This window comes from Paroedura picta, chromosome 5, assembly GCF_049243985.1.
Source record: "Paroedura picta isolate Pp20150507F chromosome 5, Ppicta_v3.0, whole genome shotgun sequence".
Lineage (NCBI taxonomy): Eukaryota > Metazoa > Chordata > Lepidosauria > Squamata > Gekkonidae > Paroedura > Paroedura picta.
This window is the reverse complement of record NC_135373.1, coordinates 91,104,958-91,128,950: the sequence shown is the minus strand read 5'-3', so window position 1 is coordinate 91,128,950 and position 23,993 is coordinate 91,104,958. Positions and strand designations below refer to the sequence as shown.

The window sequence follows — 23,993 nt, the reverse complement described above, 5'->3', positions numbered from 1 at the left end:
CTACTGTTGTAGCCCATCTTTGCACTAATGTTCCAGTACAATCTCAGGACTCATGTTAGTAAGCATCTTCCTTATTAAAGAGTCCACCTAATGTGGGCTTTGGAATAAATATGTGACACACAGAAAAACTATAGTCTGATCACAAGGAAACACAGTATAAATTCTATTTAAACTTTGAAATACTAAGCTTGGCATAGTTGTTGTTTTTAAAGGTTTTACTGAGAGAAAAAACCTGAAGTAGTATCAAAGTTTTGTTGAATGAACCTAAGTTGCATACAGACTGGTTTGTTGGTCTGAAGGGCTAAAGAACGTATACGCAAAGCTGATGAGAGTAAGAGTTCTGCTGGGCAGGAAGCAGGTTGCATTTGAAGACAGTGACATATTTCAGCTCTAGTTTTTTTTCTTGAGAGGCACATAAAGAAGACTATAGATCAGGGGTAGTCAAACTGCAGCCTTACAGATGTCCATGGTCTACAATTCCCATGAGCCCCTGCCAGCAAATGCTGGCAGGAGCTCATGGGAATTGTAGTCCACGGACATCTGGAGGGCCGCAGTTTGACTACCCCTGCTATAGATCATGGCTGAAGGAGAATAAAACTTGTAGGATTGAATAGGTAACCCACAGATACAGATAGGTATATTCTGTGGTTTGATTTGGATTGGGCTTCCTCTTTTCAAGGTTTATTTCTGACAAACTGATAAAAATGCAAAGTTCTACATTTAGGTCCTGTGTCTCTGAGAAATCATTGATGTTTTCATTTTGTTCTGTGTAGTTTCACACATATGCTGGGGTGGTTTCAGATACTGCTAAGAGTGATGATAGTATCTCAATAACTTCTACTTATCATGCTACTTGTGTAAAGTGAAAACTCATATCTCATCCCCTGCAGGGAACTGTGCCCAGTCCACATGCATTGGGAGCTCACATCACAGAGGAGATTAAAAAAATACAACTTGGTATATTACACAAAGGAAGAATAAACAATGGAAGCATGAATCACTTACATTTCTTCTGTGATAGTACACCATAGGCAGACCCATCCTAAATATACTATTTTATATGCCCTAGTTTAAAGCCTCTGAACAGGCTCTTTGAAGAGATGGCAAAGGCATTTTATAAACAACTAAAGCAGAGTAACAGTCCTCATAAAACCAACTAGTACAATGTGGCCTAAACACTCCCACCCTTAATTTTGTCAGCTTCAATGAACCACATAGTAGGCTAGGATACATAATTGATGTGCTGTATCTATTCAGAAGCTTTAAAAATAGATTGTAGTATTAGCACATTATGTTTCATGTATTGTTGATTAGTTCAGTGTAAACCGCCCTGAGCCTTCGGGGAGGGCGGTATATAAATCTAAATAAATAAATAAATAAATAAATAAATAAATAAATAAATAAATAAATAAATAAATAAATAAATAAATAAATAAATAAATAAATAAATAAATAAAAGATCAAGGTCAACGATGGAAAAGGTTGCACTCTGCAAAGTAGCATCCATATTGGTCATGGTGACAAAAATATATTCCAATATAGATAAGATCAACTTCCAGTTTCTCTGGGGTCCTCTGGCCTTGCCCTTATTTGGTCTACAAGAAGTTGTTGAATGAATAAACGAGACAACTGTGGAAACCTAAGGAGGACTAATGTTCAAATAGATGTATAAGCAAAATAAACTACCAAGGAGAAGTTATGTTCATTGCTCTGTTCTAAAAATAGATGCATTGAATAGAGTCAAGTTTTTCACACAGTGTCCTGGCAACAAGAAGTAATATAGCAGTGAGTAGTAATTCCTAAGAATACAGGGAGAGTTTGCCAGATGTTCCAAACTGCTTAAATTATAAACACCAGCAACAAAGAAAAGGTTGAAGGAAACCTTTGTATCCTATAAGTTTGGGAAACTAACTTCAGCAAACAGTTCAGCAGGGTAAAAAAAAATATAAAGTTTTTGTGGACTACACTTTATACACACACACACACACACACACACACACACACACACACACACACACAATATTGCATCCAATATTATCACATAATATGTTTGTTGTATCCCTTCTTTTAGGATGGCTTCTAATTTCACAGGGGAGTGGTCGTTGACTAGCATTCTCCGCAGTACCCTTGAGCAAACGCTGGCAGGGGCTCATGGGAATTGTTGTCCATGAACATCTGGAGGATCACAGGTTGACTACCCCCGCCCTAGAGAGCCTATGGCCTATTGATACTAAAATACATAAACAGTAATATAAGGAAAGGCGATAGGATTTTGCCACCTTTGACAAACAAACTGTTTTGGGAGGATTGGAGGATTCAGCCACTGATGGAGTCAATGAAAACGGAATTTATCTAGAAGCTGTTATGGTTGTTCCTTCTGGTATATAAAAGAATTGTAAAAGAAATTGAATTGAAATTCATTGTATACATTATTGCAAACATATTGCCTTGTAAAGGTTCCCTGTTTTCTTCTGTTGATCAACCATAGGCCTGGCAGAACAGCTCTGTCTTACAAGCCCTGTTGTACAATTTAAGTTCCCGCAGGGCTTTGAACTCATTTGGCAGAGTTTTCCACCAGGCCAGGCCCAGAGCCAAAAAGGTGCTGGTTGAGGCAAGTTTTATTTAATTAGGGCTGGGTATCCTAAGCAGATTCTGATTGCTAGACCATAAACTTCTGGGGGAGGGGACACATTGGGAGAGATGGTCCCATAGATTCCAGATTCCCAGACAATTTAGGACTTTAAAAGTTATAATCTGGTCTCCAATCTGGAGCCAATGAAGTTGAGCGAGTACCAGTTGGGTGTGCACTGTCCATGGAGTCCCAGTTAGGGCCTTTGCAGATGCATTTTAGACCAGATGGGGACTCCAGAGCAGCCTCAAGGGTAGCCCTGCAGAGAGTGGGTTACAGAAATCTAACCTGGAGGTGCCTGTTGCATAGGCCACTATAGCTAGGTTGGATGCCAACAGGTACAGTTTCAGTTGCTGTATCTGTCGGAGATGACAGATCTTTGAGACACAGAAAGATGCAGACTAAAGAAAACAAAATCAGAGCTATAAGCACAGCTTTTGATCAAGATGCTAAGGTTTTAAAAAAGAAAATGGTCTCAAAGTGCATTATCTCAAAGTAGGCACTGTATATCTTTAGAATTAGTATCAGTTGTATAGGATGTATTAATAACAGTGTAGGAGTCTCTAAGACATTTTTCATGGTTTTTATAGGTATACTGAGATTTTTTTTGTTGATGCAGTTTCAGTTAGAAATTATATGCCTAAATGCTCATGATTTTAATTGATATCAATATGCAATACATTTGTTGTCACCCAAATCTTAAAGATGTCACTTCCTTTTTACATTTATGGGTAGTGATATTAGTTCTTTTTACCTTTAAAGTACTTCACGAATGGCTCCCTCACATCTGAAGAATTACTTCTGAACTGTGGAGAAATGTCTTCTATCCTCAAATTCATCCCAATAACACAACCACTGGGACTGGCATTTGTTTATGAACTGAGACCCAACTGCAAGCTCAGAGCTGACCAAAAGAGAAAGAAAGAAAGAAAGAAAGAAAGAAAGAAAGAAAGAAAGAAAGAAAGAAAGAAAGAAAGAAAGAAAGAAAGAAAGAAAGAAAGAAAGGCATCTATCCGCGAACACAGAACTGTTTCAGGTGGAACAAAAGGGGGAGTTTTAGGGGATTCTGAGACTCAAGGATCAGTTGCTGTAGTTTTCTGAAGAACCTTTATTTCATTAAACATCTACTAAAACAGGAAAGACACACAGAGCCCACAGGGGCATGCGGTGTCCCTATAGGGACACCGTTTGTCAGGGCTGGGTGGGCCAAAATGCCCGGCGCTGGCAATTATGCACAGTGCCGGCCCACCCCAGCCTCTGCAGGCACCCGCAGCATCCATGAAGCTGCGGAAATTCCAGTGTTTCTATAACGCGGGCCTTCCGTGGTCCTGCGCTGGGCCATGCCTGCGCTGGCGGTGGGGGCTTGCATAAATGGGGATTTTCCCCAATGCCCTGCTGCTGCCAGCGCTGGCATTCTGGCCTATGCATAATGGGTCATAGTCAGGCATCAGAACAAAAATGCCATTCCTTCCCATATAATTCAGTTGAAGATTCCCCCTCCAGCAAATAATCATGTATTTTAATATAATAGCCTTATTCATTATAGGTACATTGATGGAAGGATTCAGCAGGAACTGACACTTTGGATTCCTAAACAGGGGGCAGGGTATGGTATCAATAAAACCAAGTACTATTTTGTAAGGCCTCTTACGTTGATTAAACTGTTAACATGTTACCTGTGGACACTGGAAATGTTAATGGCAGTGTGAATTTGGCTTCTTTCTTTTTACTTTTTTCTGTTATATTTTTATTTATTATTTTTGATGATGTAAGATGCCTTAAACACAGACTACTTACGAAGAAATATATTACTACCAAAGCAGTGTTTCGTAATACATATATGTGTAAATATTTTTTCTTAAAGAAGAAAATTCATTTTAACTTTAGAACAATGGAATGCCAAGATAAATCTTTACTGATGATACAGGTTAAATTTTCACTGAAATTATTCAGTTGGCATATAATATGGAATTACATTACTAAATTTGATTCTGGATAAAAGGCACCAATCTTATTTTCAAAATTGTTGTGAAACTGGAATTTGATGGTGAATAAATACTGACAGATCACTTCTTAAATCTGTGCAGAACTCCTTTAGATATCTGGCTGTTGGGCGAGGATAAACAAGATGGGTTATTTTCTGACCTTGCAATGACCAGCCAACTACTCTGTTTACATAGCAACAACCTTTTCCATTACAAAAGGTTATATATAACATACCAAGGTAGTGAATTTAAAGAGGCTAGATGGAGCATCTTGAACAGGGTGTGAAAGCTGTTATTTGGATAAACATGCCCTGTTCCAAAATGAATGTAATGTCAGCCATGAAAAAAAGGTAAATTCTCAAATATTTTGGAGATGGCTAAAAACAATGTCAACAGTACACTAAAAACTTAAAATGCTACTCAGTAGCGGTGGATGCCCCTAATGGCCTCCAAATGTAGTGGGGTTCTCAATATGTGCATAAAAATGCACACAGACACAGAGATCAAGGAAACTCTTTGGCAAGAAACCCACACCACATATAAGAGCATCCTTTGACATTATCTGTTATCTGTTTAGATTATTTCCATCCTCTGCTTGGAGCAACTTGTATAAAAAGTACTGGAGATCTGGAATAGATTCCTTTGCTTTCTCTCTCCCTCATGTAACAATTCTTTTAAAAGGCCTTCACAATCTACCCAACTGTAGACCCTTTTCCACACTGACTCTGATAATGTGCTTTTGCAACATTTGCATCTGCTTGCGTGGCATTTCTTCGCCTCATGTAACATTAGTCCTTTAAAAGAGACCTTGAGGCTCTTTCTGCAACCATCTATTCTGTTAACTGGCCTCCACATTTAAAATAGGTTTCTTATGATCTGGGGTATTTCTTTAAAGGTTTTTCTGCTCCTTGGTAGGATACTTTGCTTGGGTTTATTTTAATTTTTTAGAACAACTTTTATACTGAACTAATTACCCATGTATAAGAAACACCTTATACTAGCTGCATATTTCTGCCTGAATATTAATTAGTTGTTATTTTTAATCCAGTCTTGGAAAAATTAGCCCCTGGAGTCCTCTGATTCTTAGAGCTGGCAGGAGTTCAGCATTCCTTTGAAATGTCTCCATGATAAGAGGCACGAATACCCTGCAGATATCTAGCAATTGAGAAGTGAATCTTTAGGCATTTGACATGAAACTGTTTGCACTGCATACACTGGTAATTACATTTTATTAAAATTATGACTTTTACAGAAATGAATGGTAAGAAACTGACTTCAGCTAGATAAAGAGACTGAACAAGAAAGTACATTGATTAAAACACTGAAAGGCTGACAACTTGACATTAGGAATACATTTTCCCCAAATATTTTCATAGACATTTGACAATAACAACCATGTGATACATTTTATAGTACTAGCTTCTCTGTCCATCCCATAACTGGGTTGTGTGTACTGTGTGACCCAAAAATGCGAGTGAACAGGTTTATCAGGGAACCAGAGGTGAAACAATGTTGTTTACATCAGTGATTCCCAACCTTTTTGGTATTGTGACTCACAAGTCCAAATTTAGTTTGTTTGGTGACCCAACCTGTACTGGCCCACGTTTTTGGGCACCCTAAGGCAAACTATGCTCATAGCACCCATCTTGTCCAGCATTCTATTTTCTACAGTGGCCTACCGGATATTATTGAGAAACCAACAAACATTGCACAGAGGACACAGCTATCCCCAAGCAAGTGGCTTTCCAAAGTACACAGCCTTTTCACATGGAGGTTACATTCCAGTCCTCTTCTTCTCCACTATCGTTATCATCTGTATATATAGTAAAGTGTGGGCTGATCTGTAGACATCGAAAACCATTGACTGGGGTTGCACTGACACTAAGTTGATCCCCCAGGTTTGCAGAAAAATCTGAAATCTTTTTTTAAAAAACATACAAGCATGGGTACCACATCCACTACCTGGATTGCTGTTAATGGCTGTAGCAGAGGCCAAAAGTTGTGCTGGGTGCACTGGGTGCCAGGCCCATCTGTGATGGTCCTGAGGAACCGCTCAAGGTCTGACAGCAACCATGGAGGCATGCAGATGTGCCAGGCTCAGCCACGGCAGAGCCCAGGAGCCATGCTGGACCTGCAACATACTGGGGGGTTGATTCCCTAATGTGAGTCTCATGGGTATATTCTAATAGTAAAGGTAAAGGTAAAGGTATCCCCTGTGCAAGCACCAGGTCATGTCTGACCCTTGGGGTGACACCCTCCAGCGTTTTCATGGCAGACTCAATATGGGGTGGTTTGCCAGTGCATTCCCCAGTCATTACCGTTTACCCCCCAGTAAGCTGGGTACTCATTTTACCGACCTTGGAAGGATGGAAGGCTGAGTCAACCTTGAGCCGGCTGCTGGGATTGAACTCCCAGCCTCATGGGCAGAGCTTTCAGATTGCATGTCTGCTGCCTTACCACTCTGTGCCACAAGAGGCTCATATTCTAATAGTAAAGTTAGCCATATATGGTGATACTCAAATAAGACAACTGGAGCTGTGACTAGACCAGAAATACCTTTCTACAAACTTGAGAAGTCCTATGTTTACTTAGACATCTGAAATATAGAAAACTACAGGGGGGGGAGGGTTAAAACCCAAAAGGATAACAGGAGTGCCTTCCTACCTGTGACTACCATTTCAGGGGCTGACTTAACAATGATCTCCAGAATATCTTTTGCCTACGGAGAGGTGTGGTAAGCATCCAAATTATTAGTTTGTTATGAATTTATGAAGTATTCTGTGTAATCATTCACAGTGTATGAACTGTAATCTTTTTATTACTATTTCATGATTCATGTACATGAAGAAAACAATGGGTTTGGAAGAAAACACTTATTTTATATGGAACACTTTCCCCTCATAGACATTGCACCATATCCTTCTTACTGGGAGATTAAAGTTCAAATTCACTGACAGTTATATATGAGACTCTTCCTATATTAACAAATATATATCCATTCCATCATTAATTAAAATAAAAGCTGCATTTTGAGAACTGAGAATTGCCATGATCTATTTGCTTATAATTTCTGCAGATTCCTTTCATACCTTCTCCTCCCCTCATGCACAGAGTACAGTGGAGGCTTCCAAGTTTGTTAAGGCATGAAAGAAGCTCCAGTTCCTTGCGTTGTCTGAATGCAGGTGCTTGAATGAATGGCCCTTCACGGAACATGTAATCATGCTTTAAGCATGGAGGGGAGAGCAAAGGAGTGAATGAAGGGGTAACTATGCCTAGTACAGAAATGTTCTGCATTACATTTTCTGTATTAGTTTATTGTGACATATGGATGTAACCAAAGACAGAACCTTTCCTAGCAAGATATGGTGATGATTCATACAGTGTTGCCTCCCTGTGCAGATCACTCAATTAGGAACAACAAAGAAAGCCCAAGAAAGTATATCAAATAAAACAAGAAATATAGTACACTTAATAGTATTAGTCCCAACACTTTTTCACAAGATAATTAGATTCTTTTTAGAATTATAGAATAACAGAGCTGGAAGGGGCCTTCTGGGTCATCTAGTCCAACCCCCTGCCTCATGCAGGACACTCACAACCCTATCGCTTATCCACTGTAACCTGCCATCCCCTTGAACCTTCGCAGAATCAGCCTCTCCATCAGATGGCTATGGTGTTCTATTCTCTCCCCAATGTTAAATAATGAGGGTTCACTCCCCACTAGAAGGATTAAAGGAAAAGAAATGTATGTTAGTTGACTTTCTCATGCCTGCTCCCAATATATAAGGTTTTGCTGAAATCAGGCTGAATTCTCCTCAGCATCCAGTCAAAAAGTCTTTCTCTGCTCAGCTGATGCTAACCAATCAGATTGCTTGGAACAGTTGTCACTCAAGGCTCTCTAGATGCAAGAAGAATTAACCTTTCACACAGCACTTCTAAGCTTCTAAAAGTTCAGTTATCAATTATATTAAATGCCTAGAGATAAAGATGATTGAACAAAATTGTAATATTTTCAAAAATAATTACAGAAGGCTTGGAAATTGATACAAACAGATATATCCAGATGGAATAAAATTTAAAATCTCCTGGCTGGGTAGAATTTCAGAATCAAAATGAATGTACTGCCAACATTATATTTCTTATTTCAAATGCTAACAATATATATATAGAAGAAGGAATTTTGATAGAGTGGCAAAGACAGATAAATTTATTGGGAATAGAAAGAAATCAAGAATAAAATGTAAAATACTCTAGTGGTGGGTTAGCAGTTCCAAATATCTACAGGATTGTCTTTTCTGTTATGCCCCCCCCTAACATCATTAAGATCATTGGCCCAAAACTTGCTGAGAATCCCCAGCCCAAAGGAGTTGTAGGAATAGCAGGATATAAAAATAAAGATTATTATAATATCAAGCAGCAGGTCTGGTCTGAATTATGGATTGGACTAAGTAACCAAAACAAAGATTAGTAAAATTCAAAACAGCAGACCTAGATAAAGGTCTACATAATTATTTATGGATCAAGAAATCAACTAAAAGGATTACAACACAAAGAAGAACATTTCACAAAGACAGATTATTGGGAATATGGTTTTCACATTAGAATTTATTGAGACCAATTCCACACGGAGGCGTAAAACTTGCACCGCCTCCAACTTGCAAACATACAGCTGGAATACATTCATTTGCAAGATTCCTGATGGGAGACCCCTCCTGTGTTTTCCCACGGTATCGTGCCATTTTGCCTCCCAATGAGGAAGCAAGCAAGAACAACCGTAGAGCCAGTTTGGTGTAGTGGTTAGAAGTGTGGACGTCTAATCTGGCATGCCAGGTTCGATTCTGCGCTCCCCCACATGCAGCCAGCTGGGTGACCTTGGGCTCACCACAGCGCTGATAAAACTGTTCTGACCGAGCAGTGATATCAGGGCTCTCTCAGTCTCACCCACCCCACAGGGTGTCTGTTCTAGGGAAAGGAATGGGAAGGCGACTGTAAGCTGCTTTGAGCCTCCTTCGGGTAGGGAAAAGCGGCATATAAGAATCATAGAAGGGGCCATACAGGCCATCTAGTCCAACCCCCTGCTCAACACAGGATCAGCCCTAAGCATCCTAAAGCATCCAAGAAAAGTGTGTATCCAACCTTTGCTTGAAGACTGCCAGTGAGGGGGAGCTCACCACCTCCTTAGGCAGCCTATTCCACTGCTGAACTATTCTGACTGTGAAATTTTTTCCCGTGATATCAAGCCTATATCGTTGTACTTGTAGTTTAAACCCATTACTGTGTGTCCTCTCCTCTGCAGCCAACGGAAACATCCTGCCCTCCTGCAAGGGACAACCTTTCAAATACTTAAAGAGGGCTATCATGTCCCCTCTCAACCTCCTTTTCTCCAGGCTGAACATTTCCAAGTCCCTCAACCTATCTTCATAGGGCTTGGTCCCTTGGCCCCCTTTCAATTTTATCTACGTCCTTCTTGAAGTGAGGCCTCCAGAACTGCACACAGTACTCCAGGTGTGGTCTGACCAGTGCCGTATACAATGGGACTATGACATCTTGTGATTTTGATACAGCCCCAAATGGCCTGTTGAGACAGCCCCAAATGGCATTCGCCTTTTTTACCGCTGCATCATACTGCCTGCTCATGTTTAGTTTACAATCCACAAGTACCCCAAGGTCTCATTCACAACTCTTCTTCTTCCTTGCTAGATCAGGCTAACCCAGGTCAGTATTTAAATGAGAGACCACCAAGGAATACCAGGGTCTCTTGGCAGAGGCAGGCAATGTCAATCCTACTCTGAACATCTCTTGCCTTGAAAACAATACAGGGTTGCCATGGGTCAGCTGCATCTTGGCAGCAAAAATAAAAAGAAAGGAAATGCAGATTTATGTATTTCATATGCTGTGTCAAAGGTCTCCTACACTGAGAAAGTTATAAGCAAGAACATATCCAGACTAGAATTCAGATGTGAAGGGTGATCATGCCTGCTAAGACTGATTTTCTAACTTTTTTGGCCATCAAGCTTCATACCCATAAGATTTTCAAGGCAAGATGCATTCAGCACTGGTTGTTATTATCTTCCTCTGCTGAGCAACCCTAGACTTCCTTCCCATTCAAGTACTTACAAGGGGTGAATGACCATGTTTAATTTCCAAGATGGGCAAACGTGGACTATCTAAGTCAGGGAGAGTTCCTAATTATACCCATGACTAGGGGCCAAGCCTGTTACATTCAGGAATATAATGGTGCCAGATCGGGGGAGGGGTGGAAGAACTCTGTGGATGGCCTCTCCCTCCCCCTAAGACCTGGAAAGGCTGCATGTTGGAGGCCCCCGGGAAGGGAACTCACCAGTAGGGGCAGCTCTCATGCAGCAGGGATTTGCAGCATCTGAGCCTTGGAGGGAAGTAGAAAGATGAAGGGGTGGGGGACAGAAGGCAGTTGGCTGGCTGCTGGACAGACAGGCAAGCTGGCTGGATGAGGAAGCACTCGGGCAGGATAGAGCTGAGTGGCACTTAAGCCATGAAACACCTGTAAGGCCTCCTCTAAAGCCTTGCCAGAAATATATCATATGGAACAGAAGAATAAGAAGAGTTGGTTCTTATATGCCACTTTTCTCTACCTGAAGGAGGCTCAATATCGGCTTACAGTCGCCTCCCCTTTCCTCTCCCCACAACAGACACCCTGTGGGGTGGGTGAGGCTGAGAGAGCCCTGATATTACTGCTTGGTCAGAACAGTTTTATCAGTGCCATGGCGAGCCCAAGGTCACCCAGCTGGCTGCATGTGGGGGAGCGCAGAATCAAACCTGGCATGCCAGATTAGAAGTCCACACTCCTAACTACTACACCTATATACCTCAGAATATACCTCAGAATCTTTAATATACCAGAATCTCTCTCAACATAACTAGAATATTGGGTTTGTACACTGAAACAATTTGAAGGCCATAAACTATGTAGCGAGTATTTATTAATACCTGCTATTAGTTAAAATGGTTCAAATAGTTAAAATTGTGGGAATAATCCCTGGTGACTTCAATGTGAACCTGTTCAATTATGCTCAAAAAGTAAAAAGGAAGAAAAAAGCCTCACATGACCTTGGTAAGGAGAGGGGAAACTACGCAGAAGCACTCATCAAACTGAGATGAAGCAGAATACCAACATAAATTGCTTCAATTGTTTTGGGTCTTAATACTGAGCAGTGTCTTTGAGACACTTTGACTCTCATCCAACTTTAATCCACAGGAAGATGCAGACTTTAGAAAAAAATAGAGCTATAAACACAGCTTTTGATCAAGCTGCCAAGATTGTTAAAAAGAAAAACATCTCATAAAACTGTTCAAGAAAGAACAAAATTTATGTACATCAAGATCCTTGCAGATAATTCCTCGCAATTTCACACAGCTCAGGTTTGCATGCTAGGTATACCTTCAGCAGTACTCTGGAATGTCAAATAAAGTACAAATGGAAGAAATGCATTCAGCATGCAGGGCAACTTCTTATCAGGAGGATTTCTTTAATGTAGTGCAGCAAAAAGCACATCTAGTAATTACTGACAACATATAAAATCCATTTGCATCAGTCACAATGTGCAACATTTTGCTCCCTCTTTCCTGAACCAGCCTTGCAAGGTCATATACTCCACAGTCAAGGGTAAGTGTGCACGAGTAGTGTGTGGCATCTTTGTAACAGGTCCATCCTGCAATGAGGGCCAAATTAAACATAGGTTACAATAGTTGTATGAGTTTGCTTTCAAACAAAAAAAACAACCAGGCAAGCAGGGCTGTGATCTTGAACTGGAAAAATGTCAAGGGAAGCAAAGATGCCAATTCAAACTTTTTTTCTGAATCATCACCACCTGATATCTCTTTGCACCCCTATATGGAGGCAGGGCTGCTTGGAATGGGAGGGGATCATCTGCTAAGGAGCCCATTTTCTGGATGGAAAACTGATCTGCTCCCCCTCAACACTGATAACTTTTCACCCTTTCTAATTAACCCCTGGACAGATAGAGTGATAATCCACTTCTACCATATATAGTAAGTAGGAAGTTATTATTCTTGAGAATTCAGAGAGTTAGTACTAGGGAACCAGAAAAATTCTGTCTTCAGGGATTGAGGACCCTTCTTCTGGCACCTTCCTCCATCTCTCCTTGTTTCCCTCAGCCTTTCTGAGGGACAGAAATCCCTGGCAGAGTTTTAGAACCTTTTATTTAAATATTGCACTCTAAATTGAAAAGATGCAACCAACTATTGATAATTTGCATAGAAGGCAGTTCAGGATAATGGAAAGCTTGCATAAAAAGACAAGATGGGGCAAAGTGGTTGGACTTCAGCCCAAAATCAGCATGGTGCAATTTGCAGCTAGTGCACAGATACACACAGGCATGGAAGAGCTGGATAGCTTGCCTTGGAAGAGCTAAAGTGCTGCAGCTGCAGGACTGGTATTTAAACCGTGCACTTGCTCAGCAAAAGAAAATCTGGGGGGAGGGAGATGTTGGCCAACAGCAATCAACCAAATCCTGTATAAATGGTTTTTTAAAAGGTAGCCACAGAAGGAAAAAGCAATAAAACTTTCCCTAATAGAAACAACAAAATTTATTCCCTAACCTACTCACTTGCTTCCAAATCCATTCCTAGGATGCAGCTGGAGTGGAATATATGTAGGAGACTCTGACCTGCCTTAAAAAAGGTGATGTAGAGAAAATAAAACAGCCAACATTATAATATCCCTGTATAAATCTATTGTGTGGCTTCATCTGGAATACAGTATATAGTTCTGGTTTCTGTATCACAAAAAGGACATTACAGAGCTCAAGAAGATATAGAAGAGGGCCACCAACCTGATTAGTGGGTTGGAGTATGTTTCCTATGAGGAAAGGCTGAAGAGTCTGGAACTTTTAGAAAAGTGATGGTGAAGGGAGAGGTTTAAAAAATCGTGCATGGAGGGGGGGGGAGAGAATAGACTGAGAGAACCTTTTCTTTCAAAACACTAGAACTTGCGAACATCCAATGAAGTTGATAGGTAGTAGAAACAGTTTACACACTCAGGCCCATTATGCATGGGCCATAAGGCCCACACTGGTGGCACCAGCGCTTCGGTTAAAATCACAGAGAACGCATGCTGCGAGTGCCAGCACATCCCGGCCCAAGGCCGTCAAGCAGCCAATGGGCAGCCGTTGTCATGCTCCCAAACAGCCCCTTTCCCTTTAAGGAAGGTTTTTTTAAAAAAAAAAAACACCCGTTGCAACGAATATGCATTGATTCGTTGCAACGGAGAGACCCATCCAGCTAGCAGGTGATGTTTGAGCTGCCGTTTCATCGTTGCCACGCTCCCCCGAGTGAAAAAAAAAATCCCCCCCCCCTCATGGGCGCGATTTTCGGCCAAAAACAGTGTGAAAAATAAAGTGAAAATAAACCAGCAAACGGGCCTCTGCGATGCTTGTGCTTGGTGACTTTAAACAGAAGGGCTGCAGCCAGGGAAGCCTTGCTGGGTAAACAAAGGCTCGCTGGTGCGTTGATCTCTGCTCGCTCGGAGAAAAAAAAATGGCGATCGCTTCACCGGAAGATCAGAGGAGAGAGCCAGGGGGAGGGACTTTGCAGAATCCGCAACAATGGTAACGCACAGAACTTTCCCTCTAGTGTTGCAGATTGGTTGCAGGAGTGTAGCTCTTTCCTCCTTACTCCCTCTGCTGACACATTCCTCAAGGCACTTTTTACTCATTCATCTTCCTACATGTGCAGGTCTTTACTGTTTGTCAGCTTGTCTGTCCTGGTCCTGCAAGGACTCTGCTCCAGGAATGAACACTGATTGTTACTGAACAATTAAGCAATTAATTGGTCTTCTCTCTGGAGCTGTCTCTTCCTTCTATGCCCTGTTGGTTTGGGAAAAGGCTGGAGAAGGAGACACCAGCTTCTATAACATCTGAGAGCCATCATCAGAAGTCTAATAGTAATAATAGTAAGTAAGTAAATAAATAAATGAATATATATATTCATGGTGTAGTGGTCAAGAGTGTCAGACTCTAGGCTGGAGAACCAAGTTTGATTCCCCACTCTTCTACATGCTGCCAGCCGGGTGACCTTGGGCTAATCACAGTACTCTTAGGGCTGTTTGTGTAGAGTTGCCTCAGCCCCACCTACCTCACAGGGTGTCTATTGTGGGGAAAGGGGAAAGGGTTTGTAACAAAGTTCCTTTGGATAGTGAAAAGTGAGGTATGAAAAACTAGCTCTTCTCCTTTTTTCTCCTGAAATACTGAGCAGCCAGACTGTGACTGGGAAGCATTCTGGCTTCCTTGTTGGATCTGCTGCTGGACCAACTGCTCAAGTGGTCATTCCTTTTGTGCAGGGCCCAATTCCTTCTCTTCCAGGTGGTAGCTGGCTGGCCCATGACACAGCCTGGATCTGGTAACTCCACTGGTGGCCAGGGGAGACCTGGAAACCTTACTACCACTCCAGGTCTTGCAGGCTGTTAACTCCCCCCCTCCCCCCCCCAAAAAAATTAGTTTTCTTACCTGACTGTCTTTCAGCCAAATTCCTCAATTCCAATTTCCCAATGCAAAACTACAGAAAAAGTACAAAGCATATTAAAATAAGGGAAGTCTGACAAGCTTGGGCAATGGATTCTTCTGGGATTTATGGACCAATCAGAAATGCACCAGTTTCCAGTTGTAGCAGGGGACAGTAAGTGAAGGCAGGGTCAATGAGTGCAGGGCCTGGCTGAGACCTGCACTGTCTGTGCAGCTTTACTCGGTTCTGGAAGCCCTGCTCCTTCGCTGTGCTGTCTGGTAAGGAAGTAGAAGTTTATTGCTGTTCATGATCTGTGGAGTGCATTGTTTCCTGGCTGCTTTGGCCTGATGAGTGAGAGAAAGAGGGTGTTGTATGAGTTTTATAGTAAAGAGGAAGATAAGGGACATTGATTATATGTGGGTGCCAGAGGTCCGTAAAAACAAATGATACATGAAGGTCGTCTGACTTTAACTTTTTAAAGCATGAATGCTTTATCTCAGGGGTAGTCAAACTGTGGCCCTCCAGATGTCAGACCTGGCAGAGGCTCATGGGAATTGTAGTCCATGGATATCTGGAGGGCCGCAGTTTGACTACCCCTGCTTTATCTAGAAACATGGTGAGGGAAGGGTCTTTTGTTTTATTGTACTTCTGTAACCCAGGATGCATGTGTCCTCCTTTATGTAATTACTTTCCCTCTAGCTGTAGTACACAAAGGCTTGCTAGTGTATAAGCCTAATTAAGTTCAACTCGACTTCTGAGTTAAGAACATGTTTAGGACTGCACTGGAACTCTCTCTCTTCTACCAGCAATGGCCTGCCTGAAAGACTTTCTCTCCCACCTCATCCCCCATTTTGTCTTTCAACGTCCAATCTATTGAAGAGTTCTGAAGGCTTGAGCACTTGTATTCTGTACTGGGTTACTTTTGTCAGTATTAACAGGTATTGCATGTCTTTGGCTTTTGATATATACTTTTAAAACATGAGGTTTACATTTCTCTCATGCACACACTGAAATCTGAACTTTCCCCATGCGCTCCTTTTGACTTTAAAGTTTTTCTGCTGATTTTTACGCTCCCAAGCACCATGTGCATTTATGTTACAGTAGTCATATTAGTTTGTCATCTGCCTGTGAAATGACAGGCCTCTTTATAAACATATAAAACTGGGGGCCATTCCGCACGAGTTCAAAGTAGCAGAAGGCTTACAAATGGTAAACACTACTAATTTGCCGTTCCGCATCACATCGCACACAATCTGCAACACTCCTGCAACACTAGCGCTAAAATTGCTTCATTGTAGCGATTTCCGGTGAATCCAGAAAAGCGGATTCACCCTCAGAAAATCGCTACACTCCTGCCAACAACCTGCAACACTTGCGAAAAAGAACTGTGTGTTCTCAATGTAGTGGCTGCAACAAAGTCCCTCCCCCTGGCTCTCTCCTCCAAACTTCCGGCGAAGTGATCGCCATTTTTTTTCCTCGGAGCGAGCAGGGAAAGCAACGAACCAGCGAGGCTTGACTCACCCAGCGAGGCTTCTCCGGCTATAGTCCCTCCACAGAAGTGCTTTAAAGCTCCCCTAAGTCCCTAAGCACAACACAGCCCCCTGTTTGCAAGTTCCCTTTATTTTCGGCCGAAAATCGCACCCGTGTGGTGTGGGGGATTTTTTTTTTCACTTGGGGGAGCGTGGTAACAATGACAGCTCACACGCCAGCTAGATGGGTCTCTACGTTAGGAAGAATCAAGGCATATTCGTTGCAATGTGTTTTTTTTTTTTTAACCTGTGCTTAAATGGAAAGGCGCTTTTTGGGAGCATGATAACAACTGCCTATTGGCTGTTCATTTGATTGACGGCCAGGGACAGGAACAAGCACAGAAAAAATCGCTTCCTTTCTAGCGATTCCTGCGAGACCAGAAACCTGTGGGGAACGAATTAAACGCTACTGGATTCCACTACAAATGCAGGTATGAGGAATGCCGAGATTCCACTATTTATAATAGCATTTCCGCTTTGTGAAACTAATTGGCAACATTGGTCCTTGTGCGGAATGGGCCTGGGAGTTGGAAGAGTCCACACAGGCCCTCTAGTCCAACCCCCTCCTCAATGCAGGATCAACCTAAAGCATAAAGTTGTTTGGTTTTTTTAAAAAAGGAATTCTTATTTTGTTGGTTGCCAGAAGAAAGTGTAGGAAAGTGTAAATCTCTTCAGCAATGAATCACCAGAAGTTCCATTTCACATAGAGAAATGTCCACCATTTGTAAAAATAGTGTAACTGCTTCAAAAGGTTTTGACATGCCACTTCTTTGTTTTGCCTTCAAAGGTGTTAATTATGGCTCCTTTTGATGTTAACGAATACCTTTCAATATCCCCTGAAGACACCATGAAGACATTTGTTAGAATTATTAAAAAATTCCCATAGTTCTGACTAAATTATGGATCTAAGTTCCTACCTGTTACACTTTATATATGAACTTCCTTCCAGAATAGAAAAATAGTTTTCAAAGAGAGAATCTGGCCATGTCTTTAAAAAACAAAACAAAACTCTGTGTCATGCCAGTTACTGAAAATCAAAACACATTATGCTTCCATAATAGAGCAATTATACTCATATGTAATATTATCTCAACTAGGATCTTTATTTACAAGTAGGGAACCTGCAAGAAAAAAAATCCCTTTGTCTGATATTTCCTGTTTCCCTTCTCCAGTCTGTCTTCTCTCATCTTCCCACTGTTCAGAGTTGTTTCAATGACCCAAAATGGATCTTGAGATTCCCATGAAATAGATGATGTGAAGAAATGCATTTTTTCTTCAGAGTTTTTATTGAGCAAAACGTCTCTGAGTTTTAATAGTTCCCCCCTCTCCAGGCAAGGTGTGTTTGTGTGTGTGTGTGTGTGTGGAGGGGATCAGTTCAATTGTTTTCCAGGCTTACCTCAGCCCATCTTCATACAAATGCTACTAGGTCTAGACAACTGGGCCCTCCCGCACCCAGCCGCCTGCCCGCTAGCGCCCGCTGTATTTGGGCTACAGAGGGCCTTAAATCTAGTTACTATATGATTTTACAATATCATTCTAGAATGGGTTTTCCAAAATTGCATGAGCTCATTCTGTCAGGTGGGGTGGGGTGGCTCACCAGGCAAGGAGGAAATATGCACTATGTGGGAGCTTGCATCTACAGTTCTATCATTCATTCTTTGTGTTCCTTTGAAGAGACCAAAGATCTCTGTAAATTCTTCTACTAAGGATGCTGTCCTACATATTGGTTTTATGATGGTAGAAAGTTGCAGCCATCAGGTTTTCAAGACAAGAGATGTTCAGAGGTGATCTGCTGTTGCCTGCCTCTGCATAACAAGCTTGGACTTCCTTGGTGGTCTCCCTTCCAAATGCTAACCATGGCTGACCCTGCTTAGCTTCTGAAATCTGAAGTGACTGTGCTAGTCTGGGCTACACAGGTAAGGGCTCACTCAGTTAAGGAATGCCCTGAAAACCACCTACTTTTATATTTGGGGCTGAGGAAAGGGTAGAAGGAAAAGGACACCCAAAAACAGATACAGACATGCGAAACCTCTTTCACTCTTGGAATGTCATATGCAAACTGGAAAAAAAAAACCCAGTCATATCCTGTTCTTATCAGAGTACCCACCTTTTACATTACTTCCTAATAGCCCTGCAATTTTTTGGATCTGTCCTTTAGAATAGAGGCAGAGCATCCTCTAACTTGCTTGCCTCCCACTGCAATCAAATCATTTCAAAGCTTACCTTATAAAGCTAATTCACATTTTGGCCTGATGTACCATCTCAATCCTATTTCCTCTTAAATGAGAAATCTCAACAGGCAGTTTTAACTGAGGCAGATGTGACACATATTTGTGACTCAGAGAGGGTGTGAGAGATTTACATGAGTAATTTCCTTCAAGCAAGAGAATGAAAGTTCAATCTTGTAAAGTAGCTACCTAAGAATACTTTCCCCTCCCCCAAATCTTCAATAAACCTACACAAGACACAAGTTTGAAACTGGAAGGATATGTCTGCTTAGGTTTATCCCCCCCCCCCTCCCAAACCATTAGGTCTATGTTTCCGGAGTGAGCAAATTTCCTAAGGATACAAGAAGGGGAGCTATTAGAATGTCAGACTACTCAGATTTTACAAAGTAACCTCCCTCCAGAAGGATGTTCTGTACATTTTGTTTCCTGTTACTTTCCTGTTACTTCATCCTGAAGCATCTTGGGAGGCAATGCAATGAATTTGCAAATTAAAAAACAAAAACAAAGTCCACTTGAATTAGTAATGTAAGCATAGCTGAATGAATTGACTTTGCTTTCCCTCCATCTTTTATCCCCACTCCATACCTGATATTTCACCTTTATGTCATTCAAATGTAGATGTCCAAAACAGATTACTGTCCCTCAACTATGACTCAGCTTGCAAATGGATTCAATGTAATATAGAATTTAGCATTTCAGACTAGGATCTTATAGACCCATGGTCAGATGGTCACTCTGCTGTGGAAGCTTGTTGGGTGGCCAAGAACCATCATATATTCTCAGTCTAACCTACCTTACAAATATAAGAATATGCTTATTTGACTAGTCCATCCACTCCACTCCATTTTTCTTTCCCTCTACTGACTAAGCTGCATTAGTTATTGTGGTTTCCTCTTTGCTGAACAACTCTGGCCATCCCACCCTGTCACAGTATGATATTTTGGTTCTTTGCTCAACCCAGGTACCTAAGGATTGGGAGCCCCCTTTAACTTTAATGGCACTTGAGATGTTTTCATATTCCTAATTAACAAAATATTCTATTCAACATAGGGGTTAAAAAGTCATAAGATACCAGGGATTGAAATTTCTGATGTAAAACCAATTTCTGATGTAAAACCAAAGACTTTAGGACTCATGTTTAAGGCTAATGAGAGTTTCTTAAGCTATTCAGAGTTACTTAGAATCTTTATGTTGAGAGGCTTTTGTTCCAGTATTTTCCAAATTCTCCAGCACACTTCTTTGAACATTCTGACTCTTTGGGTATTTAGGAGTCTGGTATACATTTTCCAATACTCAAACTGCTTTTTTTGAAACACTAGTACTCATCTTGAGTTTTTAACTTACTCTTAAGATCTCTGAAGGCATATCTTTGGATATCTCTGCACTCTTCAACTAACTCCCTGTTTAACTGGGCAGGGAAATTCCTTCTCTCTCTAGAAGATTATTCCCTTTCATAGGCCCGAATGAGAGTCTATATCTAACCCTCTCATCCTTGCCAACTTTCCCCAATTCTCCTGTCTGTGTTAAACTTTTCTCAGTCAGGGCTGAATTCCAAAACTATCAGTACTCAACTCTTTTCAGCTAGGGCTGGAATCAGACTGAATTCGCCAGCTTGGTGGAGTGGTTAAGAGCGGTGACTTCTAATCTGGTGAGCCAGGTTGGATTGCCTGCTCTCCAGATGCAGCTAAATGGGTGACGTTGGACTAGCCACAATCTTGATACTGCTGTTCTCACAGAGCAGCCCTGTCAGAGCTTCTCCGCTCCATGAACCTCACAGGGTACTGTTGTGGGAAGAGGAAGGGAAAGGCAATCATAAACCACTTTCAGAATCCTTCAGGTAGTGAAAGGTGGGTATAAAACCAACTCTTCTCAGCATCCAGTTCAGCTGATGCTAACCATTGACTGTCACTCAAGGCTGTTTCTGTGAAGAATTAACCCTTCACTGTCATTTAGCTGTTTGTATAGCACTTCTAAGCTTTTAAAAGTGCAATCCATTACAAATTCCATAATAATTTGAAAGTGGTTTTAAAATGGACTTTCTGGGTCGCCTGATTCACCCCTGAGGTCAGCTTCCTGCCTTGGCCTATTTACCTCTCATAAGGTCCTTGCTGCATTGTCATCCCAAGACATGCTATCACACCAAACCCTCTTGCCCCACTGCAACTCTGCCTTACTGACCCTCTTCTGCCTGCCTACTGTGTCATTTGTATGGACTCCACCCATCTGTTGGTAATGGTTTGTCACTTCTGGCCCAGCCTTGTTTACTTCCAGCCAGGCCATTTGGCCCATGCTCCCTCTACCTGGGCCTCATGGGGCTGCCTAGCCATCCACAAATATCCATTCTTCACAAGGTAACTTAATTTTCATATTCAGAAATGCAGTTTTAATGGATTATTGGATCATCTCTTCTGTGGATGAATAATGTATCAGGAAATAGCATCATGAACACACATCTTCAGCTAAATATGAATGTTTTAATTACTTTAATGTAGTCTCCAGAAAATCTTCATGAAACCATAAAGTAAATAATTATTTCTTTTCTATAAACCATCCAAGTGACATTTGTTCTACAAATGCTTGTATTTATTATGTCTGCTTGGAAATCCATGATCAGGTAATGCCAGCCTTAAGAGGTGTGGAGATAGCTGTGGTTGCTCAATGGAACTCAGCACATGTTTTGAGGCATTCTCATCTTTATTCACCATTTTCACTACTAAGACACAGATTTCAAAGCACTTCCGGCATGAGAATTGGGTCATTTCGTACAACCTCCCAATTCAGCCGTTTGAAGTTCTAATAAACTGCAGGTTTTCATACATTAAATGCTTCGTTTATAACTTTTATAAAAGGTTGAACCGAGACAAACTTTTTTGCAAGGACAAAAAGGGATGGTATGAAAATGAAATAGACATGAAACAGCTGGGAAACATTTACAGAGATATGGTAACATTCTTGTATAAAAATGGCTTTTCTATTTCAGCAAGTTACAAACGTCATCCCATCATGCACTGACTCTGTATAACTATTAATTCAAACTTGTGCAAGTGCAAAGAATCCACAGCACAAATTCAGACTAGCCCTTTACAGATTATAATTGATGCACCCACAGAGTATACTCGGCATACACAATATGGGGTTGCATGCAAGTTAGAGTGAGCAAGGGCAGAATTATTGTACGGCATACCTTTCATTTTGAATATTGAGCAATTTTATATACAGCAGAGCAGGTACTCGTTCCTGCCCCCTCCTCCCAGTGAATATATTCTGTTATTCTTATGAACAGATATGGGTCTCCATGCATGTTCACTGGAAACTGCATACAGCATTTCCTTCCCATGTGTGTCGAGATGCTGTTACCTTTATATTCAACACATGCAGGTCTAAGGGAACCATTCGGCCTAGGCCTGAAGCTCAAAGGGGGCCTCAAAATTAGATATCTGGCATTGGATGGCATTTGATATGTTTCAGTGGCTGTTTTTACATGCATCCCCATCAAACCAATTTAAAAAAATAAAATTATGACTCACTGTTATTTGGGTGCCTTCACCACTCTGTCAGCTGAACTTTAAGGTTGGCAGCCTGCAAACCAGCAGGTCCTCTAAGAATATTTCCAGAAGCATATCCAGAAGTGAATTTTAAAGGACTTCAGTCAAAGTTGATCTGCATAAGATTTCCTGCTACATTGATAACAGAATCATAGTTTTTACTTTGGGCAGTCACATTTCACTGCTAAAGCCACAAGAAAAACCAGAAAGACAGAAACATCTGGGTTCTTTGTCAATATGCTGAAGCCATCCAACGATCCATCCCCCCTTGGAAAGTCAAACATTTCCCTACTGAACTTCTCATCATCAGACTCACAGCAGTTCCCTTCAAACTGTTTAGTCAAATTCAAACCTCATGTCTTGGGACTAATCATGTTCCTGGGAAAGTGGATTCCTATGTCTTGCCATGTTATCCTTCATTAAAAAAACAAACATCCCAACTCAGTGGAAAGTGTGCCTGTTTTCCTGCTACCAGAACACCCATGCAACTGCATTGCACCAGGATTTCTGGTTGTATTCCTTTCACTAAAACGGCCCAGTTTCTTCCTTTTTCCTTTTTATCAAGTGCACTTTCTTGCTGGTGTGCGACCATGACCCTTTCCGCACTGGCAGTGCCATGCTGGGCTGTTGCTGAGTGTTTGTGATGGGGCAGTTTGTTCCACCGCTTCCGAGATGTTCATGGGTGACCGTTTTAGCCCGCGCACTTTGTATCCCCCACATTAATGCCTCCACATGAGGCAGCCGGGTTGGAGAGGTTCTGCTGCTTTGTGGGGCGGTGCAGGCCATTTTTTAATTTTTAAAAAGGTTTTAAACAGAGGGTAGATCCATCTGTCAGAAATGCTAATTCTGTGAACTTAGGCAGGTTGTAAGTGGGTGGACAGAAGGGATTATGTAGGTGGTTGGCTCTTGTGGAGTACCTCTTCTGAGATCCACCTTGTTATACATAGACCAGAGGTTTCATGTTATTCTTTTCTGGAACTCTTTTAAAGGAAAAACAGCTGGGTAGGGAGAAGGAGAAAGTGCCAGCTCAGGAGCTACTGGTGAGCTTTCTTTCTTACGCTGTGTAAGGGTATATAGGTTGCAGGACAGTGAGGACTTTTTGAGTGGGTTTTTACAAATCTGTTTTGCCTGCGTGGTGGGGGGGACTGCAGTTAATTGCATTAGGTGATTTTCATTAGTCAGCAGTTTTCCATGGGGGAGGCTGCTAGCTCCACCCTCTGCTGGGTGGGCCTTTGTATTATAAAAGGTTCTTGATAAAGGGAAAGAGCTTGGCTTGTGGATCTAAGTGTTCCAGAGTTTTCAGAAGGGGTCTGGTTCTTCCCGCAATGGATCAAAGTAACATACCTGGCAATGGACCTGAGGCTGTGACATGCACTGTCTGTGGTCTGTTTGTATTTTTATTAATTAATTGATTGATTACATTTATATACTACCCTCCCCAGAGGCTCAGCATGGTTCACATGGAACACAGGAACAGGAACAATATAGAGAAGTCATTAATCATGAAACAATGGAACTATAAATAGTAAACAGTAAGAACAATTCATTCATAACTGGAACATAATGAGCTCATGAATGGT

At 41.5% G+C, this 23,993-nt stretch overlaps 1 long non-coding RNA gene across 1 annotated transcript in view; it reads right to left on the bottom strand.

Moving 5' to 3' along the window:
* The window catches only part of LOC143838133 (uncharacterized), a 49,771-nt gene extending 27,133 nt beyond the window's left edge, over positions 1-22,638 (bottom strand). Inside the window, exon 1 of the long non-coding RNA XR_013231240.1 lies at positions 22,396-22,638. This is a non-coding gene — a long non-coding RNA (uncharacterized LOC143838133). The remainder of the gene's footprint in view (positions 1-22,395) is intronic.
* Positions 22,639-23,993: the final 1,355 nt, after the last annotated feature.